General features: G+C 44.3%; 1 protein-coding gene across 3 annotated transcripts in view; it reads right to left on the reverse strand.

Annotated features, from left to right (window-relative positions):
* LOC141051195 (uncharacterized) overlaps positions 1-26,686 on the reverse strand; it is a 364,030-nt gene extending 337,344 nt beyond the window's left edge. Inside the window, exon 1 of one of the 3 annotated variants that reach the window (XM_073548061.1) lies at positions 25,991-26,155. The gene's annotated coding sequence lies outside the window, so the exon portion shown is untranslated. Of the gene's footprint in view, positions 1-25,990; positions 26,156-26,611; positions 26,631-26,667 lie in introns of those variants that run through there. The other 2 variants (XM_073548060.1, XM_073548059.1) reach the window with 2 other exon arrangements.
* Between the last annotated feature and the right edge of the window lie 301 nt (positions 26,687-26,987).

The following is a 26,987-nucleotide window of genomic DNA, read 5'->3' on the forward strand; positions in this document are numbered from 1 at the left end:
AATTGGCCCAATATGCCTTACAGGAGCTCGCTTGCCCAGCTGCAAGTGTGCTATCGGAAAGAGTCTTCAGTGCAGCTGGATCAATCCTTACAGAAAAAAGGACCCGTCTGTCAACCCAAAATGTGGATGATCTAACCTTCATTAAAATGAAACACGCATGGGTTTCCAAGGATTTTGTCCCACCTTCCCCTGATGACACATAGGGTGACAGAAAAATGGCTTGCTTTGGTCCACCTCTTCCTGGTACTTCACCTATTTCGCCTTTTGCATCAGCTGAATGTCCAACATCAACATATGCCACTTTCTAAAACTCCCTAACTGTGCTGCCTCCCTCCCATGGCCGGGGTCACCACCTACCGCACGACACCGTGCAAGTGCCGTTGCCCTGGACAGGTGGGTAGGCCGACTCTTGGGCGCGGGCACTGGCACAGGGTCCCTCATAGTGCAATCAAGTGTCTCTGACTGCGGTGGTGCACACCCGCCGTCAGACACACCGCTGTACTATGAGGGGCCCAGTGCCAGTACCGACGCCCACGAGTGGGCCCCCCTTGCTTGGGCAGGGCCCCAGCATTTGCAATCTTTACCTCTCCCTGCTCCTCCTCTGTGTAATCTGGGCCGTCAAATCCATACTGTGCCTGACACCGTCTGAGCCTGCCTCCTGAGACATATATTTTGAATGTGTACGCTATCCATACATGTTATCCGGGGATACGGTACCCTTTCTAACCTTTGTGCAATGACGTGCAATCCATACTGGGCCTAACACCGTCTGAGCCTGCCTCATGCTGTATAGACATATATTTTGAATGTGTACGCTATCCATACATGTTATCCGGGGATACGGTACCCCTTCTAACCTTTGTGCAATGACGTGCAATCCATACTGGGCCTAACACCGTCTGAGCCTGCCTCATGCTGTATAGACATATATTTTGAATGTGTACGCTATCCATACATGTTATCCAGGGATGCGGTACCCTTTCTAACCTTTGTGCAATGACGTGCAATCCATACTGGGCCTAACACCGTCTGAGCCTGCCTCATGCTGTATAGACATATATTTTGAATGTGTACGCTATCCATACATGTTATCCGGGGATACGGTACCCCTTCTAACCTTTGTGCAATGACGTGCAATCCATACTGGGCCTAACACCGTCTGAGCCTGCCTCATGCTGTATAGACATATATTTTGAATGTGTACGCTATCCATACATGTTATCCAGGGATGCGGTACCCTTTCTAACCTTTGTGCAATGACGTGCAATCCATACTGGGCCTAACACCGTCTAAGCCTGCCTCATGCTGTATAGACATATATTTTGAATGTGTACGCTATCTATACATGTTATCCAGGGATACGGTACCCTTTCTAACCTTTGTGCAATCACGTGCAATCCATACTGGGCGTGAGAACGGCTGGCGAGCTGTTAAGCAAGCTACAGCACCTGTCCAGACAAGTACAGGGATTCCCTAGCGAGGAGACTTATTTGATTGTTTTCAATGTTGGGACAGCAATTTTTGGGGAGCACTATACTCTGGAGAATGATAGATGGGGCCCACCATACACTGGAACATTCCAAAGGTGGACATCAGACACTGGAGCAGCATTTACAGGGCCCATTATACACTAGAGCATTAGAAATGGGGCCCATTATGTTTGGAGCATTATTTGGGCCCATAAGACAGTGGAGCTTCATCCATGGGGACCAACATATACTGTAGCATTATGTGGAGCTCATCATATACTGTTTCAAACATTATATGGGACCAATGATTCTGTATGGAGAAATAGATGGGCCTCGTCATGAGATGTAAAAAGTGAGGTATTTTTCATTGTACTATACCGCTATTTCTCTGCCGTATCGGAGCATGATGAGTTGTGGTATGTGTTAAAGGGGCGCTCTTTCGCCCAGGGCACATGAAAACCTGGAGCCAGCCCTCCCCCCCCCCACAGTTTGTAGCCAAATAACCCCCATTTTTCAGTGCGTAACTTGTAATATGAAGTTAATTAAGGTTGACAAGCTTAAGAAAGAAGAATTGATGCTTTTGGCATTCAAATGGGCACTGTAGGTGTGTTTCCTGTCCTCCTCTCACTGCTGACTTTTATTCCCCATTGACTTACATTGGGTTTCGTGTTTCGGGACGACCCCGACTTTTCCCTATAATCGGACGATCTTGCTCGACCCCACTTTTGGAAAAGTCGGGTTTCACGAAACGAAACGCGACCCTAAAAAACCAAAAGTCGCTCAACTCTACTTAGGATCCAATGAGCTTCTTGTCTTAATAAAATTTTATCATAATTACCTCCTTGCGATGGAAAATCAATTTTTTCCAATACCTGCAAAACGTAAAGTTTCAGAGTTAGCATTATGCTTTTCATTGATGTGTTTAATGAGGCGCCGTGATCCTTTTGATGGTGTGCCGACGTGCGCCGAATGCACCATGTTGCATCTTGGTGCGTTCGGAGCACCGTCAAAAGGGTGCAGCGCACTCAAAATCCTACTAGCGCACGGCCAGCGCACGGTCTGCGCACCCTATGCTAAAGATAGGGTGTGCAGATCGCATGCAGCGATGTGTGACACTAGGAGGAGATGACCGGAGGGGGCGCAGCAGGGGGCGGGGCTTAGCGGTGGCCGTGCGCTGCGGGCCAAAACGCTAGTCTGAAGCTAGCCTTACCTATATACCGGTAGAAATAACGGCATGGGCAGAAAAAAAATATAAACTTCCCCTATAGTTTGACAAGAAATATAATTCTGAACCGTGTGCTTAACAGAGCCAAAATGTATGGGATTAGATATTAAATGCAAGTGACAGTATTTACGGTGTCCGCATTTATAATTACCTTTTGGTAAGCTGGATCGCAACCAATTATTAGAAGGGATTATGCACCAACAAATCTCTCATATTATGTGCCCTCTTTTAAGCAAATTGTGGAGTTAGCATACCCATCTGTTGAAAAACTTTATCTGAACTGATTAGATGCCAATTCTTCCTCATAGCCACATGAATAAACTTATCCATAGGGCTATGCTTAAAGCAAAAGGGAGAATTTTTGCGGCTTTTCACCTTGCGGTAAATCACTTTTTTTATTATACAACAGATCAAACTGAAAATTTTTCCGCTCGCTCATGGGCTTCATCTAACAAGCTTAGAGGATATCCTCTCTCCAAGAAGCGTTTTCAGTTCCATAATCTGCTTATTGAAAATCTCATTATTAATTTTACGAAGCCTCAACATCTGACTATAGGGAAGACCTTTTTTCATATGCCATGGGTGGGAACTCTAAACATGTAAAACATTATTAGTTGCTGTTAGTTTTCTAAACACCTCTGTCTGCAATTTCTCATCTCGCACTTGAATTTTAATATCCAAAAATTCCAAAAAGAGAGGTAAAGCGCATATTATAAAGATGAACCTCATTTAAATACCTAACAAAATTTACAAAATCCCCCTCAGAGCCATACCAGATAATAAATACGTCGTTCACAAAACGCACATAAGTGTGAATATATTTAAGGTATGGATTAGAACTAGATCTAATATAATGTTCCTCAAATCTGGCTAAAAATAAATTTGCAAAAACACATGATACAGGAGTACCCATCGCTGTACCGACTTGTTGAAGATACCACTTATCTAAGAACTTGAAGGCATCGTGTGTCAACACGAAATCAAGTGCTTCAATCACAAAAGAGACAAAAATCTTGAGATTTATCCATATTCATAAGAATCTCTTTTATCACTGAAATACCAATATCATGAGGAATCCGGGTGTAAAGACTTTCCACTAGGGATGAGCGAGTATACGCGTTAGGATTCGGTACTCGGCGAGTATTGCGATACTCACGGTACTAGAATCCTAGCGAGTAAATTTCACTACTCGCCTCACAATATTCAGATCTCCCACCTGGCATGTGTTAGCCAATCACAGTAAAGCCGCCGCCTTCTTTGTTGTGGCATTACTGTGATTGGCTGGCCGCACAGCATCACTGTATCGCTGGAGCCCTTGGAGAGCGCTCACATCAGCTTATATGGCTGCTCTCCACGGGAGATCGATGTGGGACCCTCGTTACTAATGGGATTACTGCGGAAATGTGAGTATAGGTTGCTTTATTATTTTAATTTTTTTTTTTTTTTTTTTTACAGGTGATCGATGGCTTCGGGGAATTAGGTGTGTGCGGTGAGTGCATACTCTGTTATGTGTTGTATGTACTGTATATGTTTTTCTTTTTTACATATACCACTTTAGCCGGATGATGGGAATACTACTTTCCCATCATCCGCTAATGCGGTCACTGTAGCGGGCATAGCCGGATGGGACAAGTAGTCACATCGGACGATGCTCGCACAGCCTGCACACAGCCCAGCACAGGAAGGCACAGGCCCCACAAAGCTCGGCACAGCCCCATACAGGTCCGGCAGAGCCTGCAAAGGCTGGCACAGCCCCGTGCACACACACGGCCCCACAGACCCCTGCACACATTCTCCACGCACAGAGTCTCTGCCCACACACATTCTATGTCCATTAGTCACATTTCCCATAGACTTACATTGGACTCGCTACTTGTTACGAGTAACCGATTATTAGGAGTTACTCGTAACGAGTACAGCGAGTCCGAATATTTTACTACTCGCTCATCCCTACTTTCCACGTCTATAGAAACTAATGGAAAATTTGGTTGCCATTCTACATTTTTTAATTTTTTCAAATTGTCTCCAGAATCTTTAACAAAAGATGGAATGGATCTTACCAGAGGTTTTTGGAGCCAATCTACATTATGGGACAATGGTTCTGTCAAGGAATTTCTGCCAGATATAATTTGGCAACCGGGAGGCTCTGAGAGGGATTAACTTTAGGGAGACTGTACCAATAGGGGATCTCAGGAAATTCAAGCAAAAGCTTTTCAGCCTGCTTTTTAGATAGAAAATATGTGGAAAAGGGATTCTAAGGAGGGAACACAATTTGTTTTTATATTTCTGCAGTGGATTTTTCTCAAGGATACAATATGTACTAGAAAAATCGGCTTATCGGCTCTCCTGAATATAATGTCATCCCAACTTTTCATATCATTCAATGCTTTTATTTCATTATCTGTATGTTTTTTATTAGATCTAGGATAAATCAGCACTTCTGTATCTTTAATTACCATTAAATGAAATAAATCAATATTATTATCTGTACATACCGGTGGCATATAACTTTATTTTAAAAAGGGTTTATGAGAACCACAACAATCCCTATTTTGTCCCAAACTAAAAGAAGGATCTGCTATTCTGATCAATAGAGGCACGTCTTCAAGAAAATTAAGATCACAATCAGATTTCAACATAAAACCCAATGATCCTAAAGACGCTGGGTTTTCACCTTCATAACAAGAAGGTATTGAAAAAAAATGTTTACCTATCGCAAGGAGGTAATTATGATAAAATTTTATTACGACAAGAAGCTCGTTGGATCCTAAGGGTTAATGCGCAGTTTCCGCTTGGTCTTAATGACAGAATTGATCTCTCGGTTTTCCTATGAGTGTGCCATTAGCTCTCTTTTTATATATTGCTATTTAAAGTCATAAAATTTTGATAATTTTTTGTACTCTGCATATAGTAGTAATCATGATATGTTTTTATATTTGTGAATATTGGCGTATGTTTTCATAGCTTGTTATACATAATTTGTTAAGATCTTGAATGATCCCTATAAAAGGAGTTGACCTGAGGTTGATTATTGCACCTGGACCCGTAGAAGCAAGTAATCGTGAAACGGCCATCGTCCTTCCCCCCCGCATGTCTCCCATGTCCTGCTTGTTCACTTGCTGTCCATGGCACTTATGTGAATAAAGGACTATTGGATCTTATTTTTGCTGTTGAGTGCTGTGTTTTTTCTTCTACTGCGAATATAGGTTTTCCTGTACTCAGGGCAAAAATTCAGTTTGATGCCTCCTCCAATACACAGATTAAGCAGTTTGAGAAATTGTCATGTGACCGCTCATATATGATTGATACTTAGTTATGTGTCAGAGATGAGCGAATATGTGTCAGTTAGAGATGAGCGAATATTTCAACTTTCGCTTTGGATTACATTCACCGAATTTGCAATATTCGCCCAACATAACCGAACGCCATTCATGTTAATGGGGGGCAAAAGCAACGCATGCACAACATCTTATTATAACGTCCCCAAATGTTGCCAAAACACATCAAATGAGGGACACACCAGGAAAGTGGTCTCAGTTCACCCACAGTACAAATTGCAGCATGGAACTACAGTAATCAGTCTGGCATGAGGTATCGGAATCTGGGACAACATTTACAGCTCTCAATTGAATGTTACAGTAAGACGAGGTGGGTGAGGGATTGGTGTAGGGTCCCTTTGCTGGAAGCCTTGATACCACATGCAACACCCTCTACCTGCTTTCATTGTGAGCCACACTCAGGTGACACAAATATCAGTTTTGTAGACTACTGTCAGAAAAATGTAAAGATAGTAACACGGGTAGTTGAGTCCACGGAAGTGTAGGCCTGATGGGGTCAGACGCCTACTGCTACAGGTAAAACGCATTAATGAGACCCAACCAGGAATGTTCACATTTCCAAAAATTATTGGCAGACACACAAATGGCATCAATTTCACCACAGTAAAGATGGCATAATAGGGACAGACAGATCTTCCACTATAGACAACCCATCGAACGGATGACAGAACAACAAGCCCAATGTATGTTTACGGGAGACCCGAGCAATTTATCCGCGATCCCTTGGGGGTCCTTTTAAGGTCTAAAAACATCTGAAAATGATGGAGTGGGGATACTATCGAAGAGAAATAGCGCAATAGTGCATTATCCAGTGTAGGTATATCAATTTAAAAATACACTCACCAGATGGAGCTTGTAATAAGCATGGAGGATTTGCTGCTGCAGAAACCACAGATCCATGAGGGACTGACGTAGAAGATGAAGGATAGGAAAAAAAAGGGGTCAGACAATCCGCGCTGCGAATCACTGTGAACAATTATTATTACAGTGCTCTTTGTTCGACGCGTTTCAAAGAACTCCTTCCTCAGGAAAAAAAACAACGATGGTGGTTTTTCCTAAGGAAGGAGTTCTGTGACACTTCGAAACATGTCGAACAAAGACCACTGTAATTGTTCATAGTGATTGGCAGCGTGGATTGTCTAACCACTTTTTTCCTATCCTGCATGAAAATAATGGAAACACTGCTCAAATGACACGATGACATCATGGGGATCGCTGTTGTGAATGCCCTTTCTGGCCTCCCTCTGGTGATTACTGAAGGTAGTGGAGCTGGTCAAATTGACAGAGGGGTTACGAATTCTCTTTCTGGGCTCCCTCTGGTGGTTACTGTAGGTAGTGGAGCTGATCTGATTGACAGAGGCTTGCCACCTGATAATGAGGATGACGATTGGAGATCTGGGGTTTCTGATTGGGATTTAAGACAGCTGACTCCCTCTATCCCTGCTGGCGATTTTCTTCCTGTGCCTTCTGAGGTCTGATGTCTCCTGCTCTGTCCCTGCATGGTTCAGCCAAGTAGTTTATGTTATGAATGGGTCACTGAGGAGGAAAAAAGCAACACAACGCTAAGTCTCAGAAAACCAGAGAGGTTGGTAACTATGCAGACTGCAGAGCCCTGATCTTAACACACAACTAGAAGCAGTTGTGGAGCGTGCCTACGGTGGTCCTGGACGCCTCGTCTCAACCAGAGAGCTAAATAAGCCTAAAATAAGAAAAGAGGAAAACTAACTCCCCAGAGCAGACCCCAAAGGAAAGACAGCCCCCCACACATTTATTGACGGTGAAGCAAGATGAAAACACAAACAAAGGCAAAAAAATAGGCTGAGCAAATGATGGGGCCAAACTAACTTGAAAGGACAGGAAAGGAAAGCCACTGTCTGCAAAAACCCTACCAAAAATAATGTCCAACGCTTCTGATAACAAAATTACCCCTGAAGCCACTAGACTTCTCCCACTATATCAGCACTCTGGAATATTCTGAGACAGAGCAAAAAGAGGCCAATCTAATAAAGGACAAAAAGGCAAATTGGCAAATACAGATAAAGAGTGGAAATTCAGCACAGCCCAGCCAGGCTGGCTGACCACACAAGTGTGAACATTAGCAAAAAACAAACTTAACTTGAGATGACTGGAGCAGAGCTGAAGTCCAAGACCTGAGAAACAAACTGAATCACCAGCAACAGGATAGGGCATTGGCTGTCTTATATCCAGTCTGATTCTCCAGAGATCCAATTACTATCCTCCTCGACAGGTGGCAGACCATTACCAATTAAACTAACCTCACTACCAGAGGGAGAATGGAAGGAGAACTCCCAGCTGGTGAAGCAGAAAATGAGCTCATAACAGGTTTGCTATTCTGTTTGATTTTGATCTGGTTTTGTCCATCTCTGCTTTGTGCGGGTCAGCTAGCTCCGGCTGGGGCTGTGCTGAATCACCGCCAATATGTTACTGCTTGTGCCAGTTTGTTTTGTCCCCTGTGATATTGGTCTCTTTTTGCTTTGCTTTCAGAATATACCAGAGTGCTGATATAGTGGGGGCGAAGTCGTGCGACTTCAGTGTTTTTTGTGCATCAGACTTGTGGGACTTTTTGCAGGGTTTTTTTTGCGTAATTGCAGACAGTGTCTTTCCTTTCCTGTCCTGTCTAGTCAGTGTGGGCCCCATCATTTGCTCAGTCTATTTTTCTGCCTGCGTTTGCATCTTGTCTCACTGACGATATATGTTTGGGGGCTATCTATTCCGGGGCAGTTTAGTTTTCCCCTTTCTTGCTGTAGGCTTAGTTAGCTCTCCGGCTGTGCTGAGGCATCTAGGATCATCGTAGGTATGCTCCATGGCTACTGCTAGTTGTGTGGATAGGATCAGGGGTCTGCAATCCACTTAGTTTCCAACCTTTCTGGTTTTCTGTGGCTTAGCCTGGGCCTGCTATCCTCCTCGGTGACCCATTCATAACAGATTGCCCCTGGAAGCTTTCCTGACTCATAGTTCACAGATTTAAACAAGGTTGTCATGCCGTTTTTACCGGTGCACCAAAAAAACATACCAAAACCAAAACAGATTTTGCTGGGAAATATGTTAATGTACATCCTTTCAGGATTAATGACTTGTATATAAGGCAAAATAATTAACTCCAGCCCAAAATGTTCCTCCACCACTTGGGCTATGTTCAGACGCAGCATTTTTGAACCATTTTTTAACTTGCTTTCAACCAAAACAAATGCATTCACTGGGAAATGTCATTGTAATATTTACCAACCCTAGCTGGCCATGTGGTATTTGACACATAAGCAAACTCATCTTGTTTCATTTATGAAGGAGGGACTGTAAAAGTCACAGAGCCTACTTTTACAGGGGCATCAGGCAGCAATCTGCTTAAAGGGCCATCATTAAACAGTGGGTCTTCTAAACTATTACAGCCTATGCAGTCAGTGGATGGGCTGCCAAGATTTAAGACGCACCCCAAAACCCCTTTCACAAGATGTCCTGGAGGGCTTTAAAAAAAAAAACCCACCACATGAAGAGATCCAATAATTGAATAAAATATCAAATTTTTATTGAAAAAGCCCCCGGAAGAAGCTAAAGCGAAACGCGTGTTGGGGTGGAGGAGGCCGCGCCATTCATAGTCAGCAGCGTCTTTTCCTCACAGGTATAGTCCGTCTTAATTTTTAGTTTGGCTGGTTTTGGCAGCAGCAGCACTACAAGAGACTAGGTTCAGACAATCACATTAATTCTGGTGACATTAGGTGATTTGTTGAATTGTGAACATTGGTTTGATTGCCTCTATTTTTTTACATCCTGCTATAGATAGAGTTGAGCGACTTTGGTCGGATCGGGTTTTGTGAAACCCGAATGAAACAAAATAAGTTTCAGATGAAACTCGTCCGACTAGAGCAAAACAAAGTCGGAGTTTCGTCCGAAACCCGACCCCAATGCAAGTCAATGGGAAATAAAAGTCGGACGAAACTCCGACTTTTTTTGCTCTAGTCGGACGAGTTTCATCTGAACCTTATTTTGTTTCATTCGGGTTTCACGAAACCCGATCCGACCAAAGTCGCTCAACTCTAGCTATAGATATTATATATATTTATGGAGATTATATACTCCTTATATTATAATCAATATATATCTAAATGTTATAGCCAGGATTTATTTGTAGATGTGCTATTGCATTACCTATGTGACTATATTATGAATTGGTGTTTTGAGCGCCTCCTAATGGGCATTTTGATATTTTAAAATTCTTTTAATAATATTCAATAAAAATTTGATATTTTATTCAAATATTGAATCTCTTCATGTTTTTCGGTTCCTTCTTGTGATATAGATCCGAAAACTTTTTGTTTTGACATTGTTTGGAAGAGCCAGATATTATATTCTTTTGGACTACCTTTGGTATACATACTTCTATAAAAAAAAAAAAAATGTTGCATTGAATGCAAGGCCTGCCCTGCTACCAAGTCATATGCACCCCAATAAGCCTTTGAACCCACATACTGGATGGGCACAGGAAAATCCACTAAACATTACAAGAATATTTAGAATGGAGAGTCCTCAGTGGTACATCTTGTGTATAAATATGTGATTCTTCAGATGTTGTATTAGTCTAGCCTGATGAAGAGACCTGAGTAGTCTCGAAAGCTTGCAATTTGTTACCATCTTTTCAGTTAGCCATTAAAAGGCATCAACCACTGAGGACTCTCAATTCTATATATTCTTCTATCTACTGGCTAACACTGTACAAAGATATATATCTCTTGTATCACTTCACATTATTAATCTTTTACTCCCATTATAATAAATTTCTATACTGCCAACATATTCTGCAGAACTTTACATTATAGAGGGGACTTCTACAAACAAAAAACATTACAGCATAGCATAGCAATAAACACATAGATCAAAACAGATACCAAGTGGAATGAGGGCCCTGCTCGCAAGCTTACAATCTATAAGGAAAAAGGGGAGACACGAAAGGTGGATGGTAACAATTGCTTTTATTGTTTGGACCTTCCCTAGTGTAAGAATCGGGTGTTCCTGTTGCTGCATGAACCAGTTAACAGTCTAAATATGTAACAGTACAGACACAGAGGGCTATTAAATGCAAAAAGCATGTGAGAACATGATGCGAGGAACTCGATTATGGTAACAAAATTTAGAAATGAGCCACACAGGGATATTAAGTTAATGCGTTGAGGCGATAGGTCAGTCTCAGTAAATGAGTTTTTAAGGCACGCTTAAGACTGTGGGGTTTGGGGATTAATTGTACTAGCCTGGGTAGTGCATTCCGGCTCGTGAAAAGTCTGGGAGACGGGAGTGGGAGGTTCTGATTAATGAGACTGTTAACCTCAGGTCATTAGCAGAATGGAGGGCATGGGTAGGGTGGTAGGCTGAGACGAGGGAGGAGATGTAGGGTGGTGCTGAGCCATGGAGGGCTTTGTGGGTGAGGGTAATAAGTTTATACTGAATTCTGGAGTGGATGGGTAGCCAGTGTAAGGACTGTCACAAGGTAGAGGCATCGGTATAATGACTGGTGAGGAATATGATCCTGGCTGCAGCATTCAGGACGGATTGGAAGGGGGAGAGTTTGTTAAGAGGGAGACCGATTAGCAGAGAGTTACAATAGTCCAGACAAGAATGAATAAGAGAAACAGTAAGAGTTTTTGCAGAGTCAAAAGTAAGAAAGGGTCGAATTCTAGAAATGTTTTTGAGGTGCAGATAACAGGAGTGAGCCAATGATCAGATGTGGGGGGGGGGATGTATTGTCATGATCCAGGATGGGGTTTCGCTTTGGCCCGTCCTGGTCAGACAGGGGGTTAATTGTTTCTGACTCTCTCTGGCAGAGGGTGGATATTTAATGCTCACTGAACCTGGGTCCGGTGTCAGTTATACTCCTGCCCTCAGCTGAGTTAGTTGACCTCTTGTGTACGTGTGCCTTGTGCCTGATGGCTTGTTTGGTTTTGATCCGGTTCTGTCCCCATTATGACCTCTGCTTGTCTGACCTGCGTTTTCCTCTCCTCTACTAAAGTATTCCTGCAGTAGGTACATTACATCATCTGCAGTAGTAGGACGCTAAGCCCCGCCCCCTGCAGTCACATGATCGTAGGTCCTGGTACTCCTTACTATTTTCCGTGCCTAAGGTCCTGTCTGCTTAAACCTTCACTACCGTATTGGGCCCCGTGCTCTCCTGCAGTGTGGGTAAGTCACCCTGCTCAGCCGTGGCAGTTGCCGACACTGACAGGATCCTAACAAGTATGACCCCAAGACAGCGGGCATGTTGCTGGGGAGTAATGGTGGAATTACACACGGAAATGGCAATGTCGGGCATAGGTAGGTTAATAGGAGGGAGGAAACACAAGGAGTTCAGTTTTTGACAGGTTCAGTTTCAGATAAAGGGAGGACATGATGTTGGAGACAGCGGTAAGACAATCACTAGTGTTTTCCAAAAAGGCAGGCGTGATATCAGGAGAAGAAGTGTATAATTGGGTGTCATCGGCATAGAGATGGTACTGGAACCAAAATCTACTGATTGCTTGACCAATAGGGGCAACATACAGAGAGGAAAGGAGGGGGCCTAGAACCGATCCTTGAGGAACCCCAACAGTAAGGGGAAGATGAGAGGAAGAGGAGCCAGCAAAAGATACAGTAAAGGAGCGATCAGAGAGATAGGAGGAGAACCAAGAGAGAACGATGTCCTTGAGGCGAAGGGAACAGAGCATAGTGAGGAGGAGCTGATGGTCCACAATGTTGAATTCTGCAGAGAGATCCAAGAAAATTAGCATGGAGTAGTGACCATTAGCTTTAGCTGTTAGAAGATCATTAGAGACTTTAGTGAGGGCAGTTTCAGTAGAGTGTAGAGAGCAGAAACCAGATTGGAGAGGGTCGAGGAGAGAGTTATCTGAGAGATAGCGGATAAGACGAGTGTAGACCAGGGGTTCCAGGAGTTTAGAGATGAAGAGAAGATTAGAGACAGGTCTATAGTTTGCAGCACAGTTTTGGTCAAGGGATGGTTTTTTAAGTAATGGCTGTATAATGGCATGCTCAGATGAGGAAGGTAAGATACCAAAAGAGAGTGAGAGGTTGAATATTTTTGTTAGGCGAGTGGTGAAAGCAGGGGAAAGGGACTGGAGGAGAAATGATGGGATGGGGTCACTGGTGCAAGTGGTAGGGCGAGAAGATGCAAGGAGCCCGTTTTCTTATGCATTGACTGAAAGGCCTGCCGTGCTACCAAGTCATATGCACCTCAATAACTCCAATCCCCCCCTTGAAAGAAACATGGAGGAGGGCCGCTTAACAAAAAATGTCTTATTAAAAAAGAGCAGGTCTCCTAGACTTGGAATGCCCATACACTAAGTGTGTTGGCTGTCAAACATTTTCCCCTGTGGTGTACACCTCAACCTTTTTCATAATTTTACAACCAGCAAAACCACCCACCCTTGTTCAGAATTCAACACTGGCTGTAGCAGCACAGAACAAGTTAACGCTGGTTATCTAGTGGCGGCAGGCCTCATTAAAAACTAGGCCCAAGTTAAAGGAGCGGGTCTCCTAGACTCATAATGCCCATACACTAAGTGCATGGCCTGACAAACATTTCCCCCTGGGGGAGTAAAATTGTTAAAAATATTTTATGGGCATCATAGACACCCTTAAAAAAAAAAAATAAGACTGGCTGTAGCAGCACAGAACACGTTAACCCTGGTGATCTTGTGGCGGACAATGAGGAGACAATGATAAATCATACTGAAATCAAACAAAATAAAAAATATATGAATCCAACTATGAAAGAAAATAACAAAAGGGAGGGGTGAAAACAGGTTCATAGATATGAAGCCAGAATGTGTCCAACGAGATATGTTTGTCCCTAGCAACAGCTAAGAGACAGGTATATAAATTAAAATAGTATTTCAATATTTTTCTATTGTAGAGGTATACACTAGGTCCTAAGAGCATGGTCCAGACTTAGTACAACTGAAAAATATAAGAAATAATGGGAAGAATATACATACATCTCATTTTTATGACAGTTCCCCCTGGGGGAGTAACATTTGTTTTGATTTCAAATAAGTAACGGGCATCATAAAAACACCCTTGCCAAAAACTGAGGGACTTTTGCATCACAGAATATGTTCACATTCATGTTCTACTGGTTGTGGATGATGAGGATGAGGATAAGGAGGAGGATAACACCAAACAGACCAAATCAGGAAGTGAATACCCATGTGTGGTTGTGAAGAGGTGCATGAGAATACACCTCCACAAAAAAGAAAATGCATTTGAGGTTATGTTTCGACTGTTTCATTCAGTGGTGTACAGAAGTCTTGCCCAATCCAGCCCTTGTTCATTTTTATAAGAGTCAGCCTGTCCGCATTGTCAGTTGACAGGCGGATGCGCTTATCTGTTTTAATTCCACCAGCGGCACTAAAAACCCGCTCTGACAGAACGCTAGCAGCAGTGCAGGCCAGGATCTCCAAGGCGTAGAGAGCCAGTTCATGCCACGTGTCCAGCTTGGATACCCAATAATTAAAAGGCACAGAGGAATCCCGGAGGATGTTTGTACGATTTGCAAGGTACTACCTCACCATTAGAGTTGAGCGATACCGTCCGATACTTCAAAGTATCGTATCGGATGGTATCGGCCGATCTTTAAAAAAAGTATCGGTATCGCCGATTCCGATACCGGAAGTCCCATTCAAGTCTATGGGACTTCCGGTATCGGAATAAGAAAAACCCTTTCCTGCCCTTGTACAGCCTCTCTGGGGTCTGTACGGGCCTTTCGGGGGGCTGTGCCGGCCTGCCAGGGGGTCTGTGCAGGCTCCGGTGGTCTGTGCCGGCCTGCCGGTGGTCTGTGCAGGCTCCGGGGGGCTGTGCCGGCCTGCCGGGGGGCTGTGCCGGCCTGCCGGGGGGCTGTGCCGGCCTGCCGGGGGGCTGTGCCGGCCTGCCGGGGGGCTGTGCCGGCCTGCCGGGGGGCTGTGCAGGCTCCAGGGGTCTGTGCAGGCATCGTCCGATGGGACTACAAGTCCCATCGGGCGATGCCTGCTACCATGACAGTGATTGACACATTAGCCAATGATGGGACAGTAGTAGTCCCATCATCCGGCTAATGTGTTAAATGTAAAAAAAAAAAAAAAAAATTACATACTACATACATACAACATGCATACTACATACATGCTACATTCATACTACATACATGCTACATTCATACTACATAAATACTACATGCAACATACATACTACATATATACTACATGCATGCTACATACATACTGCATGCTACATACATACCACATATATACTACATACATACTACATGCATGCTACATGCTACATACATAACACATATATACTACATGCATGCTACATACTACATGCATGCTACATACATACTACATACTACATATATACTACATGCATGCTACATACATACTACATGCTACATACATACTACATATATACTACATGCATGCTACATACATACTACATGCTACATACTACATGCATGCTACATACATACTACATGCTACATACTACATATATACTACATGCATGCTACATACATACTACATGCTACATACATACTACATGCATGCTACATACATACTACATACATACTACATGCTACATACTACATATATGCTACATACATACTACATGCTACATACATACTACATGCTACATACATACTACATGCATGCTACATACTACATGCATGCTACATACATACTACATGCATGCTACATACTACATGCTACATACATACTACATATATACTACATTCATACTACATATATACTACATACATACTACATATATACTACATACATACTACATACATGCATGCTACATACATACTACATACATACCACATATATACTACATACATACAATACATTCATACAATACATACATAGACATACAGTACATATAACATAGAGTAACATACTTACCAATACTTGTCACATTGTTCCCCGAAGCCATTGTCTTTTCCGGGATAAATATTAACATAACAAACCACAAAAATACTCACCCACGATCCGAAGCAGTCCACGAGTGTGTCCCACGACGATCTTGGGTAGAGAACTGCAGCATCAGATGATGCTGCCGTTCTCTACGGGCTGCAGGAATCCAATGACGGAAGGTAGGTATCCTTCCGCACTGTATTCCTCCGCCACTTAAAAAAAAAAAAGTCCCTAGTCTCACTTTATGCCATTGCTGTGTGGGAAATTCCCACACAGCAATGGCATAAAGTGAGACTAGGGACTTTTTTTTTTTTAAGTGGCGGAGGAATACAGTGCGGAAGGATACCTACCTTCCGTCATTGGATTCCTGCAGCCCGTAGAGAACGGCAGCATCATCTGATGCTGCAGTTCTCTACCCAAGATCGTCGTGGGACACACTCGTGGACTGCTTCGGATCGTGGGTGAGTATTTTTGTGGTTTGTTATGTTAATATTTATCCCGGAAAAGACAATGGCTTCGGGGAACAATGTGACAAGTATTGGTAAGTATGTTACTCTATGTTATATGTACTGTATGTCTATGTATGTATTGTATGAATGTATTGTATGTATGTAGTATATATGTGGTATGTATGTAGCATGTAGCATGCATGTGGTATGTATGTAGCATGCATGTAGTATGTATGTAGCATGCATGTAGTATGTATGTAGCATGCATGTAGTATGTATGTAGTATATATGTAGTATGTATGTAGCATGTAGTATGTATGTAGCATGCATGTAGTATATATGTAGCATGCATGTAGTATGTATGTAGTATGTATGTAGCATGCAGTATGTATGTAGTATGTATGTAGTATGTATGTAGCATGCATGTAGTATGTATGTAGCATGCAGTATGTATGTAGCATGTATGTAGTATGTATGTAGTATATATGTAGTATGTATGTAGCATGCATGTAGTATGTATGTAGTATGTATGTAGCATATATGTAGTATGCATGTAGTATGTATGTAGCATGCATGTAGTATGTATGTAGTATTTTTTTTTTTTTTTTTTTTTTAACATTTAACACATTAGCCGGATGATGGGACTACTACTGTCCCATCATTGGCTAATGTGTCAATCACTGTCATGGTAGCAGGCATCGCCCGATGGGACTTGTAGTCCCATCGGACGATGCTTGCACAGACCCCCGGACATCAGCACAGCCCCCCGGCAGGCCGGCACAGCCCCCCGGCAGGCCGGTACAGACCCCCACAGGGTGCACAGACCACCAGCAGGCCGGCACAGCCCCCCGGCAGGCCGGTACAGACCCCGGGCAGTCCACACAGCCCCCCGGCAGGCCGGCACAGCCCCCCGGCAGGCCGGCAGAGACCCCCGGCAGGCCCGAAATGACGGCGCATCATGATGCGCACACACCGCGCATCATGATGACGTCAGGCCGTCAATCAACTGAACTTCCGATTCCGATGCCGAATTCCGATATTGAAAAAATATCGGAAGTCAGTATCAGAATTCCGATACAGCAAGTATCGGCCGATACCCGATGCTTGCGGTATCGGAATGCTCAACACTACTCACCATCTTACCAAACATTGCACTTCTTGTGACAGCACCCCTTGCCTCTGTGGCGGCACGATGGGAGGGTTTGAGAAAACAGTCCCAGAACTTTGCCATTGTTCCCCTGCCTGAGCTGGATAGTACTTCTGTCTCTCTCGCTTGGAATCCTTGGATGTACAACAAACTCCGATGTCTGCTGCCAGCATTCTCACATGGGAATTTTTTCAATAATTCTGCCACAAGGGCCCTCTGGTACAGTAACATTTTTGTACATCTGTCTGCCTCTGGAAGAAGAGATTGAAATTTTTCCTTGTAGCGTGGGTCTAGAAGTGTCACCAACCATTAATGAGTGTCACCAAAAATTTTTATAATGCAAGGGTCACGGGAAACGCAGCACAAAATAAAGTCAGCCATGTGTGCAAGACTACTAACAGGCAAGACTTTCGTGTCCTCACCAACAGCACGACTGACCATGCTGTCCTCCTCGTCCCTGTCCTCAAGCCATCCCCGCTATGACAGCTGTGCTTATAGTACATGAAAGTAGCTCCTGTTCTTCCTCCTCCTCCTCATTGTCTACCAATCCACGTTGCGACGACATGAGGCTGGGCTGAGTGTAATCACCCTGTATGGTTCCTTGCTCCATGTCCTCGTGCTCTGCCTGCAATGCATCATCTTTAATTGTGTGCAGAGAGGTTTTCAGAATGCTGAGAAGGATGGTGACGCTAGTTATGGCGTCATTGCCGCTCACCATCCTGGTGCAGTCCTCAAAGTTCTGGAGGATGGTACATATGTCTGACATCCACGTCCACTCCTGAAGTCTTATGTTTGGAGTCTGAACTGAATATCGATGGCCTTGTTGATGCTGGTAGTCAACAACTACCTTCTTCTGCTCACAAATCCTTTCCAACATATGCAGTGTAGAGTTCCAACGCGTGGGGACATCACACACCATTCGGAGAGCTGGAAGCTGCAAACGCTGCTGAAGCTGTAGCGGACTTTCTAAAATGGGCAGACAGATGGCGTACTTTCACTAGCAGATCCGGAAACTCCGGGTAGCTTTTGAGAAGACGTTGAACCACGAGGTTAAGCACGTGGGCCAGGGAAGGTATATGTGTGAGCTCACCTTGCCTCAGATCTGCCACCAGGTTCCGGCCATTGTCACACATACGACCATGCCTGGCTGTAGGTTCAGTGGTGTCATCCAAATATCTGACTGCTCTTTTAGGGCTGTCCACAACTCCTCTGCATTGTGCGGTTTGTCACCTAGAATCATGGAATCATAGAGTTGAAAAGGACCTCCTGGGCCATCTGGTCCAACCCCCCGCTCAAAGCAAGATTCACTAAATCATCCCAGGCAGATGTCTGTCCAGCCTCTGTTTAAAGACTTATATTGAAGGAGAACTCACCACCTCTTGTGGCAGTCTGTGCAGATTAGCTTCAGCACAGCCTGTTGCCGCTTGGCTGAGGCAGTGCTTCCAGCTTCTGACTGATGTGTTCATTTCAGAGATGGAGGAGCAGGTGCTGCAGACTGTGGGGGCAACCCTGACTGGCTTAGGCCCCGCAATCCTCAGCATGGGGAGGATGTGTTCCATCCCAAAGTCCAACTGGGTCCTGGCTTCCACTATATTAACCCAGTGTGCCATCAGTCAGATGTACCATCCCTGCCCACAGGCACTTGTCCATGTGTCCGTGATTAGGTGGACTTTCCCAGTAACAGCATTGTTGAGGGCACAGTTAATGTTGTGGGACACATGCTGGTGTAATGCAGGTATGGCACTACGGGAAAAATAGTGGCGACTGGGGACCGAATACCTTGCGACGGCCGCCACCATCAGATGATGGTGTTGGTTGACTCTGGGCAACAACAGGTGCAGGGCCTGAGGCATCTTCACAAGCATGGTGAACTGGGGATTGGCTTGTACACAAAATAGTGGAAGTGTTGTCACTTGCAGAAAGTGTTAGTGGAGCCTGGGGTTCGACCCACAAAGTCGGGTGCTTTTCTGCCATGTGACTAATCATGCTGGTGGTGGTCAGGCTGGTAGTTTTGCTACCCCTGCTGATGCGGGCATGGCAAATTGTGAAAATAGCCTGTTTGGGGTTATCGGAAGAGTCCTTAAAAAATAACCAGACTCGGGAAGATCTAACAGTTGGAATGGTAACTTCCTTCCTGTTGATGTTACGGGGAATGGATGCATGCCTTCTGTCTGTGACCACCACACTGCTTCTTCCTGCTTGTTTGGGTGATATGCCTCCTTCCCCATGTATGCTGCTGTTCTCGCTCTGCATGTCCTCCTGCCAGATTGGGTCAGTCACTATGTCAGCCACCTCCTCACCCTGCTCCTCCTCCTGTCTTTACGGCAATTGTGTCTCATCATCGTCCACCTTGTGACCGTGGCTGCTCTAAGATTTGTGCATCGCTACATGGAATATCATCTTGTCCCACTTTAAGTGGAGCAGGCGAGAGGCACAAATCTCCAAATGGAAAACTGAACAGGTGTCCGAGTGATGGATTAGTTGTCTCAGGGCACTCGGCATGATGGGAGGAAGGAGGATCAGGGTGAGTAATATCCGGTTCACATTCATGGCTACTCAGATTTGCCTGTGTGGAAGACATGGTGGTGGTGGCTAAGTGACTGGAAGCATTATCCTCTATCCAACCAACAACCGCTTCACACTGCTCTGGCTTCAATAGTGGTGTGGTGCGGTCCCCTAGAAACTGGGACAGGAAGGCCAAGCACAAAAATGTGGGTCTTTGCTGTGGCCCACTTTCAGGTTGCCACGGCCTCATCCTCTGCATGCACCATCCCGTCCACTTCCCCATTCCTTGCCCTGCCCATTTTAAATGGACTACTGAAATATTTGAAAAGCTCAATACAAAGGGATTTATATGGAGAAAAATTATATGTGATCAGTATGCCTGCAAAGGCAAGATTTTTCCACCACAGATACACCAGGCCTCAGCCTTAGATAACAGACTGTATTAAAAAAATTTATTTTTTGAATAAAAAAAAAAAAAAAAAAGACTGCTGGATATAACGAGAGTGACAGACTGCCCAAAAAAGGAAAGATAATCCTAAAATGCCTCAATTTTTGGCACACGGATATATGAGGCGTATCACAGATTGACCAGATTTTTTAAAATAATGCAACATAGTACTGTATATAAGCACTGTGGCAACCAGGCCAAAAAAAAAGAAAACTACCATAAACTGGCCAAACTTTGAGCACGCACAGATATGAGCTGGCACGGAGATACCACTATGACAAATGTGTGGCCTGAATTTTTTTTTGGCTAAATATACTGCTGTATTTAACTACAGTGACTGCCACGCCAAAACAGGAAGACTGACGTAAACTGGCGAAACTTTGAGCATGCACAGATATGAGCTGGCACGGACATAACACACCAAAAAATGTGTGGCCTGTATTCCAATTACACCTGGGGCTAGCTATATATGGATAATATATCCTACAGGTAGCAGCAGCACGAGAACACAGGAAGGGAATGGACCCTCTTGATGTATGCAATGACCTATATACACACACATACAGTGCCTGCAGGCCTTGCACTGATGTGTATAGAGCGACATACACTACCCTGCCTACCTTACACTGGAACCTATATACTCCGGAATTAGTCCTTAGAAGGACTGTTGCTTTAGCTGGATGTGAGTAGTTTAGGATTGTAGACCCCACACTAACTAATAAATGCCCAATTCTGACCTTATTTCGGCAGCAGCTCTCCCTACACTATCTAAATCCGGAGCTGAATGCGCCGAGCAGGGCGGTGCCCGGTCTCTTATGCCCCTGATGATGCTGTGCAGCCAGCCAATCACTGCACGACCACAACAAAGATGGCTGCGGAGTTTCATGGCCTGGAAGACAATCTCTGCTTTGTGATTGGATCTCTAAAGTCCACCAAAAATGCTGGGTGGAGACCCGAGTTCACGCCGAGTAATCCCGGAAATGCTCGCTGCGTACACCAAGTATACTCGGGCGAGTACCGAGTAATGGCGAGCACGTTCGCTCATCACTAGTGTTCATGTTTCCAAAAATTAGTGCAGACACCAACAAAGTGGCATCAATTTCACAAGAGTAGAAATGGTGCAATAGGGACTGACATCTTCCACTACAGCCAAACCAGCAGACGCCTACCCACCCAGGAGTGTACACATTTCCAAAACTTAGTGGCAGACATCAATAAAGTAGCATCAATTTTACCACATTCGAAATAGTATAATAAGGACCTACAGGATTTCTAGTACACCCAATCCAGCAGATGGACACCAAATTAGGTGTTCACATTTTAAAAAGTGAGGGCCTGACACCACCGAAGTGGAATAACTGTAATGAGAATACAAATATTATAATAAGGACCGAAACGTCTTCCACTCCAGCTAACCCAGCAGCTGTAGACCAACCATGACTGTTCACATTTCCACAAATTTGTGTAAACATCAGCAGCAGGCACAGAAGCCACATACAGAGTGCAGATACATGACATTAATGCATCACACTAAAAAATGCAATATCACCTAGTCTGTACAGTCTGCGCTTGGGGTGAAAAAGTCCTTTGAGATCCATGACTTGTTCATCTTGATGAAAGTTAGGCAGTTTACACTTCAGGGAACAGCCAGCTGCGCTTATCCATCAGGACACCATCAGCAGCACTGAAGACACATTCTGAGAGAAGGTTGGCTGCCGGGCACGATAAAACCTCCAAGGCGTATGACGTGAGCTCAGACCACGCATCAATTTTGGAAGACCAAAATGTGAAAGGATCCAAACCCCTCCCCAATGGTATGGATATTTATTTCTAGATACTCCTGCGACATCATCTACAATTGTTCACCATGTGTAAGACTTGGACTCTGTTGTGCTGGTGCACAAGTTGGTCTAAAAAAGTGTCAAAGGAGTCACAGAAATTGTTTCTTCCACCACTGCTGCTGCAGATGTTTTGTCGTTGACAAATTGATGTACCGGAGGTTGGAAGTCTAGAACTGTGATGCGAACTGTGTGCTTCACTGCTGTTTGGGGAAAAGCTCTCCTAAGATTGTGTAAAAGAATGTTTCAATACTCCAGCATTCGTGGGTCCCTTTTTAGGTCAGGAATCATTGGCAAAATTTGGTTTATAGCGTAGCTCTAATAGAGTGGCAACCCAGTAGTCATCATTATTCCTAATCATAACTATACAGAGATCATGTTGCAAAAAGTGCAGCAAGAAGGCATTCATATGTTGGGCTCTACCATGAGGTCCAAGCCCATGCTGTGCCGGTGACTGGGTAACAATGAGGCTCGTTTCCTCCATCCCCTCCCGCCAACCATGAACAACAGAGAGGGGAGGATTATCCTCTTCATCTGACAGTTGCTCACCCATCACCTCTTCCTCCTCCATTTGTTCCTCGGATCTTGCACCTTCGAAAACAGTTTGTCTGTTATCACCAGCCCCCATCGATCACAGTAATCCACCCACCCTTGGCACCTACCTATGTGATAATATTGAACTTAGAGACAATGATATCCCTTCCTCAGCCTCCTCTGCTTCTGGGACCACTATCTCCTCCCACAGGCTATTCAAAGTCTGCTCTAACATATAGATAACCAGAATAGTGATTCTGATGACAGAGTTGTCAGTGCTAACCACCTTAGTAGCCATTTCAAAATGATGCAGAGGTCCTTAATCTGTTCCCACTCTGTAAATGTGATATACGATACATCCATACTGCATTGGCCCAGACTATATAGGGAAGTAGACTGAACTATGGACCTGTCTGCAGTAGGAAGGTGAATGCAGAATGTGCAGTAAAAGTACTTGACATGGACTGCTGTATATGTAGGCGGAGAGACAGCTAGAGACAGTGGAAGATGGGAAAGTACTGGATTTGGCCACTAAGGGGAGACCAAGAACAGCAGGAAAAGGAGACGGTGCAGTACTACAGTTTGGCCACAAGATGGAGGCAGAGAGCAGTGAGGAAAGGGTTTAACAGCAGCTTAAGGCTATGAAACCGCGGAGTCATGGAGGGCAGAGTTACAGGAGCTCTAGAGGGAAATTCCCGGGGAGGGGAATAAATAGGAAGAGAGAGGTCCAGAAGGAAGCCAGTCCTGGAGGAGGAGCTCAGGAGAAGAGGAGACAGAAGGAGGAGACAGACAGAAGAAGCAGCTCCGGTAGGAACTGAGGAGAGAGACGGTCAGGGGGGTGGCCCTGACAGGAGAGCCACAGGACAGAGAAAGCCTGGCGGTACCAGACAGACAGACAGACTCAGACAGGGGGGAAGCGCTTTGGCCATGAAAGAACCATGAGGGACATCACTGTAGAGAAAAGAGAAGGTGAAAGGTACCCAGGCCTGTGTGTAGAAGCTGTCGTGCTGCTGCTGTGGTCGTCGGGAGGATAGCCAATAAAGAGGACCTGTTGAACGCACATCGGTTTCTGTCTACAATCTGCTCATGGTGGAAAAAGGGACCACCCCCCAGTCGGCACACGTACCTACAGCTATACGACTTGACATACTGTGTCAGAGCTCGTTGCCGCTGACCCAGTCGCTGCAACATGTGCAAAGTGGAATTCCACTGTGTCTGCACATTGCATATCAACCTGTTAACTGGCATGGACAAAGACCTCTGTATTGATGCAAGTCGATGAGCAGAGCGTTGCAAAAGGCAGAAATCAACACACAGCTTCCATGCTTTCTGGAGCGGCTCACCCAGGCCAGGATAGTGACTGAGAAAATGCTGTACCACCAAATTGAGGATGTGAGCCATGCAAGGCACGTGTGTGAGCTTGCCTCACCGAAGGGTCGCACTGTTATTGGACACGGCCTTCCCTGGATGCAAGTTCAATGGAGACAGCCATTGATCAAACTTAGCCTGGGAAGCTGTCCACAACTCTTCAGCTGTATGACCTGCGTTCTCCAAAGCATTTTAGTGGTAAAAATGTACTTTGTTTTTTTTTCTAAAATGGTCAGGTGCACAAAGGTTAATATGTGAAACTAGACCCCACAAATTCTCCCGAAAGCGATGCTGCCTTATGTGTTGTCAGAAATTACTGTTAGGCCACACGTCAGGGCTGAGAAGGAAAGAACTCTATTTGACTTTTGGAGCACAGATTTTGCTAGAATAGTTTGCTAAGATTCCATAACAGCAGAAAATCCCCCAAAGTGACCCCATTGTAGAAACTTCCCCTCTCAAATTCATCTATGGCTGCAATGACCATTTTGCAACATCCACGCCGTGCTTTATTCTGGAGAAATCTGAAAGTCTAGTGCTCATACATCGTGCCCCCATACAGTGTAGCGCCACATTGTGCCCAGCTTGTGCTTCTGGTGATATGCACAAAATCCCACAAAAAATGTGATTTAGATTAAACCCCCAAAGTGAACCACCCACCATGAGGCAGACACTTCATAGTCCACTTGGTGTCTGCTCCGGCAGGTCTCCACCTTTTTAGTTTTTTTTTTTATTTTGAATAATATTTTTTGATCGCTTTTTATGCAAATTTTTCAGACACAGAATTAAAAAAAAAAAAAAAAAAAAGCAATTCAGTTATTGTTTTATTTTCTTTGCGTCATTCACCGTGCGGTAAAAGTAATAAGACCAATTTGTTCATTGGGTCAGTACAATTACAGTTTATGATTTGTTATTTTTACAGGCTAAAAACAAAATTTTAACAAAATGAATATTTTTGCATCGTTCTATTGTGAGAGCTGTAACTTTATTTTTTTTTGCACAATGAGCCATATTAGTTTTTGTTTCTTTTGTGTCGGTTTGACGGTTTCATTAATATAATTTTTTTACAATTACTTTTTGATCGGTTTTTATTCACTTTTTTGAGAGTCACTATGATGAAAAAGCGACATTTTTGATGTGCTTTTAATTTATTTTTTTGGGCATTCGCTAAAAAGAATTAATAATGTGCCACTTTTATAGAGCAGGTCGTTCCATACATGGCAATACCAATTATTTGCACTTTTTTTTGTTTATTATTGTTTTATCACATGATCTCAGGGTTACCGTGATAACCATGGAGACCCATAATTCTCATCACGGGGGTCCGATGGCTACTAAGGGGGTCTTGTGACACTCTTGCAGAAACTTAAATACAGCTGTCGTGACTGACAATGGTATTTAAGGGGTTAATCGGCCCCTATCTGTCACAAAACCAGTCGGGTCCAATACTTTAAAAGGTGTCAGCTGTCATGTACAACTGACACCCGCGGGAATCACCTCCGCTCGGTGGTGCTATTCTCTTATTTCTCAGCGCCATCGAATAGCTGCACTGAGGAATAAGTTCCCTTAATGGCAACCATTAAAAAGTGTAATCGGCAGTCATTAAGCGGTTAAAACATGAAATACCAGAAAGACAAAAGACACAATGAAAAATATACACAAATAATCTAAATTACCCAACAGGTACAGAAATGGTGCAGAAAATCTGCAACATCAAAAACTCACCAAAATGTCATCATCGTGTGAGCTCAGCCTGAAGACGCTGCTGAACTGTGCGGCTCTGGGGCGTTTTATCTATCGGCTTCTATGTGAAGCCTGAAAAAACCACAGCTGCGCTTCTATCTGCAGAATCAAAGCTTTTCAATGAAAATCGCTGCTTCAAATCTAAACCAAAAATGCATCAAATAAGGGGAAAAGACATTAAAAAAAAAATGCAATAATCAGAGAATATGTACCACGTGCACCGAGCGGAGCCGCGTGCGTACGAGGTGCACGGAGCGGAGCCGCGAGCGTACGAGGTGCACGGAGCGGAGCCGCGAGCGTACGAGGTGCACGGAGCGGAGCCGCGAGCGTACGAGGTGCACGGAGCGGAGCCGCGAGCGTACGAGGTGTACGGAGCGGAGCCATGTGTACTATGTGCACTGAGCAATGTGTATGTATGTGTACAGCCTATGTAAAAATCAGAGCTGCATATGCATGGAGTGAAGCCACATGTGCGGAGCAGAGCTGCGTGTGTGCATGGCATCTGTACAGAGGTGTGCATGTACAATGAATAGCCGCGCATGCACAGTGTGAGTACGGAGCAGAACTGCACATGTACAAATGGAGCAACACAGATACACCTACTTTGTGTCAGCACTGAGGTGGTTACTGCCCAGTAATGGAGAATCTCCAGCACCTACCTCCACCTGCAGAGCCGCACACCACATATATGGCTGCTCTGTGCACACAGGAACTGTGATGAGGTCACAGTAGGGGAGGAGTCAGGGGTTCACATGATCAGGGGCTTCATGGTATGATGTGAAAGGAACAGAGTTGTACATGTATGATGAGGAGTCGCGCATGTACAGTACATGTATATGGCATGGAGCTACATGAGAATGGAGAGGAGTAAGCGTATGTGTACAGGGTGTATGTGTATGGTGATAGACAAACTGCCCATTTTCCCCCTTGAAGAAAATTAAAATTGTTATGATGTATATTATGAAGTGTGACTTGAGAT

This window comes from Dendrobates tinctorius, unplaced genomic scaffold, assembly GCF_039654945.1.
Source record: "Dendrobates tinctorius isolate UK_male_01 unplaced genomic scaffold, ASM3965494v1 ptg000155l, whole genome shotgun sequence".
NCBI lineage: Eukaryota > Metazoa > Chordata > Amphibia > Anura > Dendrobatidae > Dendrobates > Dendrobates tinctorius.